At 48.9% G+C, this 6366-nt stretch overlaps 1 non-coding gene across 1 annotated transcript; it reads left to right on the plus strand.

The window, feature by feature from the left end:
• Nucleotides 1-3055: 3055 nt before the first annotated feature.
• LOC119924880 lies at nt 3056-3193 on the plus strand. The gene has a single exon (XR_005449560.1). It is a non-coding gene; the product is annotated as a small nucleolar RNA SNORA7 (small nucleolar RNA).
• The last annotated feature ends 3173 nt before the right edge of the window (nt 3194-6366 follow it).

Raw genomic sequence — 6366 nt, forward strand, 5'->3', positions numbered from 1 at the left:
AATGGAGATGAAATTGACAGTGAGCCCCATCATGGATGTCAAGGTTGTGACCAATAAACCTTGTATCAACCCCAACCATTATCAAATAGTTAGTATTTAACAAGCGTTATCCTTAATCATTATAGACTGCTGAATAATATTTAATTAAATGTATATTTTAATATTTGTATAATATAGAACTTTATCATACGGCAATTATGTATCAGAGAATGCAGGCTGTTTTGAGACATATTTCAAAGGCTGTTAAATTTTGGAAAGCTTTGGGCAGAATGTTTCACAGGCTAGTTAGTGGCGGAGAAGTGGTCAGGTAATAATAATAATAATAATAATAATAATAATAGTATTTGTAAAGTGTTACTATGTGCCAAGCACTGTTCTAAGCGCTGGGGCAGATACAAGGTAATCAGGTTGTCCTACATAATGCTCACAGTCTTAATCCCCATTTTACAGATGAGGTAATTGAGGCACAAAGAAGTTAAGTGGCTTGCCTAAGGTCACACTGACAAATGTTGGAGCCAGGATTAGGACTCACGTTCTCTGACTCCCAAGCCTGTGCTCTTTTCCATTAAGCCACGCTGCTATTGGAATGCCACTTCAGATCTGCTGTATCTGAAATCAATTTAACTTACATTCTCTATCCCTGGGTATCTCTCCTTGGAGGAATAGACTTCAATTGCAGGAGGAGTGATTTAGGCTAGAAACAAGAAACCCATTTCAGTCAGGTTATCAGAGGCTGAGAGGTAGAACCAAACCAGGTGGTGAAGCTTCTTCTGAGATGTTTAGATAAAAATAAATGCCCATGTATCCAGAATGACTGACACATGGGTAGAGTGGTCCAGAGCTGATGATAGGTGTCCAGAGAAGAAAGGGAAATGAATGCCAGTCCCTAAAGCCCGGTGCAGGCCCTGTTCCTTGGAGGGAAAGAAATACTATGCATTAGTGATCTAAAAACCTTAGTGGTGTGCTAAGGAGACTTCGTCTTAGGGGCCCTCCTCTGGACCAGTCATTAAGTATCTCTAATTGCTCAGTGTGGGTACAGGATCTCAAGGGCTCTACCAGAGTCAACAAGGCAATTTTCCTCCTCCAACCAGAGATACTTCCCTTATAATTCTTCTTCCCTTATTCCTTTATAATTCCCTTATAATTCCCTTAATTCTTCCCCTCTACCTATAATTAGCCTTTGGAGTCTGCCAGTTTGGTTAGAGTCTCCAGTTCAGGATGGACACATATGCATGTGCTTATTCCTGAGTTATCTTTGTTAGTGTCTGTAGCCCAAAGTCTTCCCTGACCCATCACTAGGGTGAGGGGGAAACAGGTCATAGCCAGAGCCAGTTAATGTCTCGGGTTATTGATACTTGTAGCTACAAGTCTTAGTTTCCTTCAGTTAAAAGAAGCTCTTTTGATCTTCCTTAGCTGGAGGAGAAGCCGTGCGATCCAGTGTCTCCTGCCTAAATCTAAACAAGTAAACAGAACTGAAGCAACAAGAGAGATAAATTGGCCTCAATTATGTGAGGGATCCCACTGGCCTGCTATGACTCTGGTCTCACTCTTTCAAGCCCAGCACCCCCCAATACAGCCAGACCAAACCCTAAGCTCATCCCATCAGAGGGACAAGAGAAGATATGTTGCATGGTCTTACTCTAACTAATCTTCTAGGTCTTTTCTTTTTAAGGTAGTATTTCTTAAGCACTGTACTAAGTGCAGGGGTAGGCACAAGATAATTAATCAATCAATCAATCAATCGTATTTATTGAGCGCTTACTATGTGCAGAGCACTGTACTAAGCGCTTGGGAAGTACAAATTGGCAACACATAGAGACAGTCCCTACCCAACAGTGGGTTCACAGTCTAAAAGGGGGAGACAGAGAACAGAACCAAACATACCAACAAAATTAAATAAATAGGATAGAAATGTACAAGTAAAATAAATAAATAAATAAATAGAGTAATAAATATGTACAACCATATATACATATATACAGGTGCTGTGGGGAAGGGAAGGAGGTAAGATGGGGGGATGGAGAGGGGGACGAGGGGGAGAGGAAGGAAGGGGCTCAGTCTGGGAAGGCCTCCTGGAGGAGGTGAGCTCTCAGTAGGGCCTTGAAGGGAGGAAGAGAGCTAGCTTGGCGGAGGGGCAGAGGGAGGGCATTGCAGGCCCGGGGGATGACGTGGGCCGGGGGTCGATGGCGGGACAGGCGAGAACGAGGTACAGTGAGGAGATTAGCGGTGGAGGAGCGGAGGTTGCGGGCTGGGCAGTAGAAGGAGAGAAGGGAGGTGAGGTAGGAGGGGGCGAGGTGATGGAGAGCCTTGAAGCCCAGGGTGAGGAGTTTCTGCCTGATGCGCAGATTGATTGGTAGCCACTGGAGATTTTTGAGGAGGGGAGTAATATGCTCAGAGCGTTTCTGGACAAAGATAATCCGGGCAGCAGCATGAAGTATGGATTGAAGTGGAGAGAGACACGAGGATGGGAGATCCGAGAGAAGGCTGGTGCAGTAGTCCAGACGGGATAGGATGAGAGCTTGAATGAGCAGGGTAGCAGTTTGGATGGAGAGGAAAGGGCGGATCTTGGCAATGTTGCGGAGCTGAAACCGGCAGGTTTTGGTGACGGCTTGGATGTGAGGGGTGAATGAGAGAGCGGAGTCGAGGATGACACCAAGGTTGCGGGCTTGTGAGACGGGAAGGATGGTAGTGCCGTCAACAGAGATGGGAAAGTCAGGGAGAGGACAAGGTTTGGGAGGGAAGACAAGGAGCTCAGTCTTAGGTTGAACACAGTCCCTGTCCCACATGGGACTCACAGTCCTAATCCCCATTTTACAAATTGAGGTAACTGAGACACAGAGAGCTTAAGAGACTTGCCCGAGGTCACACAGAAGACAAGTTGCAAAGCTGGAATTAGAACCCAGGTCTTCTGACTCCAAGGCCTGTGCTCTTTCTAACTAGGCCACACTGTTTCTTAGGATTAGGGGAAGGAACAGAGGATACTAAGGCTTGCATTATAAAATCAGAGTTGAAGGGCAACCTCAAGAGGTCATTTGGTCTAGTCTCCCACTCTTTGTCCCTCTCAGGGTTGCACCTGGAGAGTTTCCAGTACTCTACCAGTCTCGACTACAGGATGCAGAATCAAGCAGAGGCATACCCATTCCATTCCTAGCTTGGGCAGTGGCTAGCAAGTGGAAGGCAATCTGCTACAAATCAAAACTCATCTGTGCTGGGCAGCAGAAGCATGGGAGAGAGTCGAGGGTGGAGACAAAAGTTTACTTCGTGGAAGGAGGCAATAGTAAACCACTTCCGTATTTTTACCAAGAAAACTCTATGGAGCCACTGCCGGAGCGATTGCAGATGGAAGTGGGGCATTCTGGGCAATATGTGTCCACAGAGTCTCTATGGGTCGGAGATGATTCAACAGCATAAGATGGCCCTCCTTTCGACCAGATCAGATATTTGTCTGGCTCTTGGTGGAAAACTCCCTAAATAGACCCCAACTTGCACACTGTACCTATTTTGAAGTCTAATTACCCTGACAGTCCTGAAGTCCTTCCTTATGTCTAACTCAATTTGCTATGGATGCTATTTAAGCCAATCATCCAATGGGTTTCTCTATGGAAAGGCCTGTTTTCCTTATGACAACAGCAGAGTGACTCAGTCAATCAATCAATCAATCAATCAATCAATCGTATTTATTGAGCGCTTACTATGTGCAGAGCACTGTACTAAGCGCTTGGGAAGTACAAATTGGCAACACATAGAGACAGTCCCTACCCAACAGTGGGTTCACAGTCTAAAAGGGGGAGACAGAGAACAGAACCAAACATACCAACAAAATTAAATAAATAGGATAGAAATATACAAGTAAAATAAATAAATAAATAAATAGAGTAATAAATATGTACAACCATATATACATATATACAGGTGCTGTGGGGAAGGGAAGGAGGTAAGATGGGGGGATGGAGAAGGGGACGAGGGGGAGAGGAAGGAAGGGGCTCAGTCTGGGAAGGCCTCCTGGAGGAGGTGAGCTCTCAGTAGGGCCTTGAAGGGAGGAAGAGAGCTAGCTTGGCGGAGGGGCAGAAGGAGGGCATTCCAGGCCCGGGGGATGACGTGGGCCGGGGATCGACGGCGGGACAGTCGAGAACAAGGTACAGTGAGGAGATTAGCGGTGGAGGAGCGGAGGTTGCGGGCTGGGCAGTAGAAGGAGAGAAGGGAGGTGAGGTAGGAGGGGGCGAGGTGATGGAGAGCCTTGAAGCCCAGGGTGAGGAGTTTCTGCCTGATGCGCAGATTGATTGGTAGCCACTGGAGATTTTTGAGGAGGGGAGTAATATGCCCAGAGCGTTTCTGGACAAAGATAATCCGGGCAGCAGCATGAAGTATGGATTGAAGTGGAGAGAGACACGAGGATGGGAGATCCGAGAGAAGGCTGGTGCAGTAGTCCAGACGGGATAGGATGAGAGCTTGAATGAGCAGGGTAGCAGTTTGGATGGAGAGGAAAGGGCGGATCTTGGCAATGTTGCGGAGCTGAGACCGGCAGGTTTTGGTGACGGCTTGGATGTGAGGGGTGAATGAGAGAGTGGAGTCGAGGATGACACCAAGGTTGCGGGCTTGTGAGACGGGAAGGATGGTAGTGCCGTCAACAGAGATGGGAAAGTCAGGGAGAGGACAAGGTTTGGGAGGGAAGACAAGGAGCTCAGTCTTCGACACGTTGAGCTTTAGGTGGCGGGCGGACATCCAGATGGAGATGTCCTGAAGGCAGGAGGAGATGCGAGCCTGGAGGGAGGGGGAGAGAGCAGGGGCAGAGATGTAGATCTGGGTGTCATCAGCGTAGAGATGATAGTTGAAGCCGTGGGAGCGAATGAGGTCACCAAGGGAGTGAGTGTAGATTGAGAACAGAAGGGGACCAAGCACTGAACCTTGGGGAACCCCCACAGTAAGAGGATGGGAGGGGGAGGAGGAGCCTGCAAAAGAGACTGAGAAAGAACGACCGGAGAGATAAGAGGAGAACCAGGAGAGGACGGAGTCTGTGAAGCCAAGGTCAGATAGCGTGTTGAGGAGAAGGGGGTGGTCCACAGTGTCAAAGGCAGCTGAGAGATCGAGGAGGATTAGGACAGAGTATGAGCCGTTGGATTTGGCAAGCAGGAGGTCATTGGTGACCTTTGAGAGGGCAGTTTCCGTGGAATGAAGGGGACGGAAGCCAGACTGGAGGGGGTCGAGGAGAGAGTTGTTGTTGAGGAATTCTAGGCAGCGCGTGTAGACAACTCGTTCAAGGAGTTTGGAAAGGAATGGTAGGAGGGATATGGGACGATAACTAGAAGGTGAGGTGGGGTCAAGAGAGGGTTTTTTTAGGATGGGAGAGACATGGGCATGTTTGAAGGCAGAGGGGAAGGAACCAGTGGAGAGTGAGCGGTTGAAGATGGAAGTTAAGGAGGGCAGAAGGGATGGAGCGAGAGATTTCATAAGATGAGAGGGATTGGGGTCAGAAGCACAGGTGGCCGGAGTAGCACTTGAGAGGAGGGAGGAGAGTTCCTCTGAGGATACCGCTGGGAAGGATGGGAGAGTAGCAGAGAGTGTTGAGAGCCGGGGGGATGGAGAAAGGGGGGAAGAGACTTTGGGGAGGTCGGACCTGATGGATTTAATTTTGTTAATGAAGTAGGAGGCCAGATCGTTGGGGGTGAGGGAAGGAGGAGGGGGAGGAACCGGGGGCCTGAGAAGGGAGTTGAATGTACGGAAGAGCTGGCGGGGGTGATGGGCATGGGTGTCAATAAGGGAGGAGAAATAGTTTTGTCTGGCAGAAGAGAGGGCTGAGTTAAGGCAGGAAAGGATAAACTTGAAGTGAACGAGGTTGGCATGGTGTTTAGACTTTCGCCAGCAGCGTTCGGCAGCTCGAGCATAAGAGCGAAGGAGGCGGACAGTGGCAGTGATCCAGGGCTGTGGGTTAGTGGTGCGAGAGCAGCGAAGGGAAAGGGGAGCGAGTGAGTCTAGCTGAGTAGAAAGGGTAGAGTTGAGAGCAGTAATCTGATCATCAAGACTGGGTAGAGAGGAGAGGGCGGCGAGGTGGGGTGTGAGGCGCTCCGAAAGATGGGTGGGGTCCAGAGAGCGGAGATCTCTGTGAGGGAGTAATACGGATTTACAGGGGAAAGGAGTGTGAGTGAGGAGGCAGGTGAGGAGATTATGATCAGAGAGAGGGATTACAGAGTTGGTGAGGGAGGACACAGTGCAGCGGTAGGAGATGATGAGGTCGAGGGTATGACCAAGTTGGTGAGTGGGTGAGGTGGGGTGGAGGAAGAGGTTGGCAGCGTCAAGGAGAGATAGAAGGCGGGCGGCAGAGGAGTCGTTAGGGATATCCATGTGGATATTGAAGTCTCCGAGGATCAG

The sequence above is a fragment of the Tachyglossus aculeatus genome, chromosome 2 (genome assembly GCF_015852505.1).
Source record: "Tachyglossus aculeatus isolate mTacAcu1 chromosome 2, mTacAcu1.pri, whole genome shotgun sequence".
Lineage (NCBI taxonomy): Eukaryota > Metazoa > Chordata > Mammalia > Monotremata > Tachyglossidae > Tachyglossus > Tachyglossus aculeatus.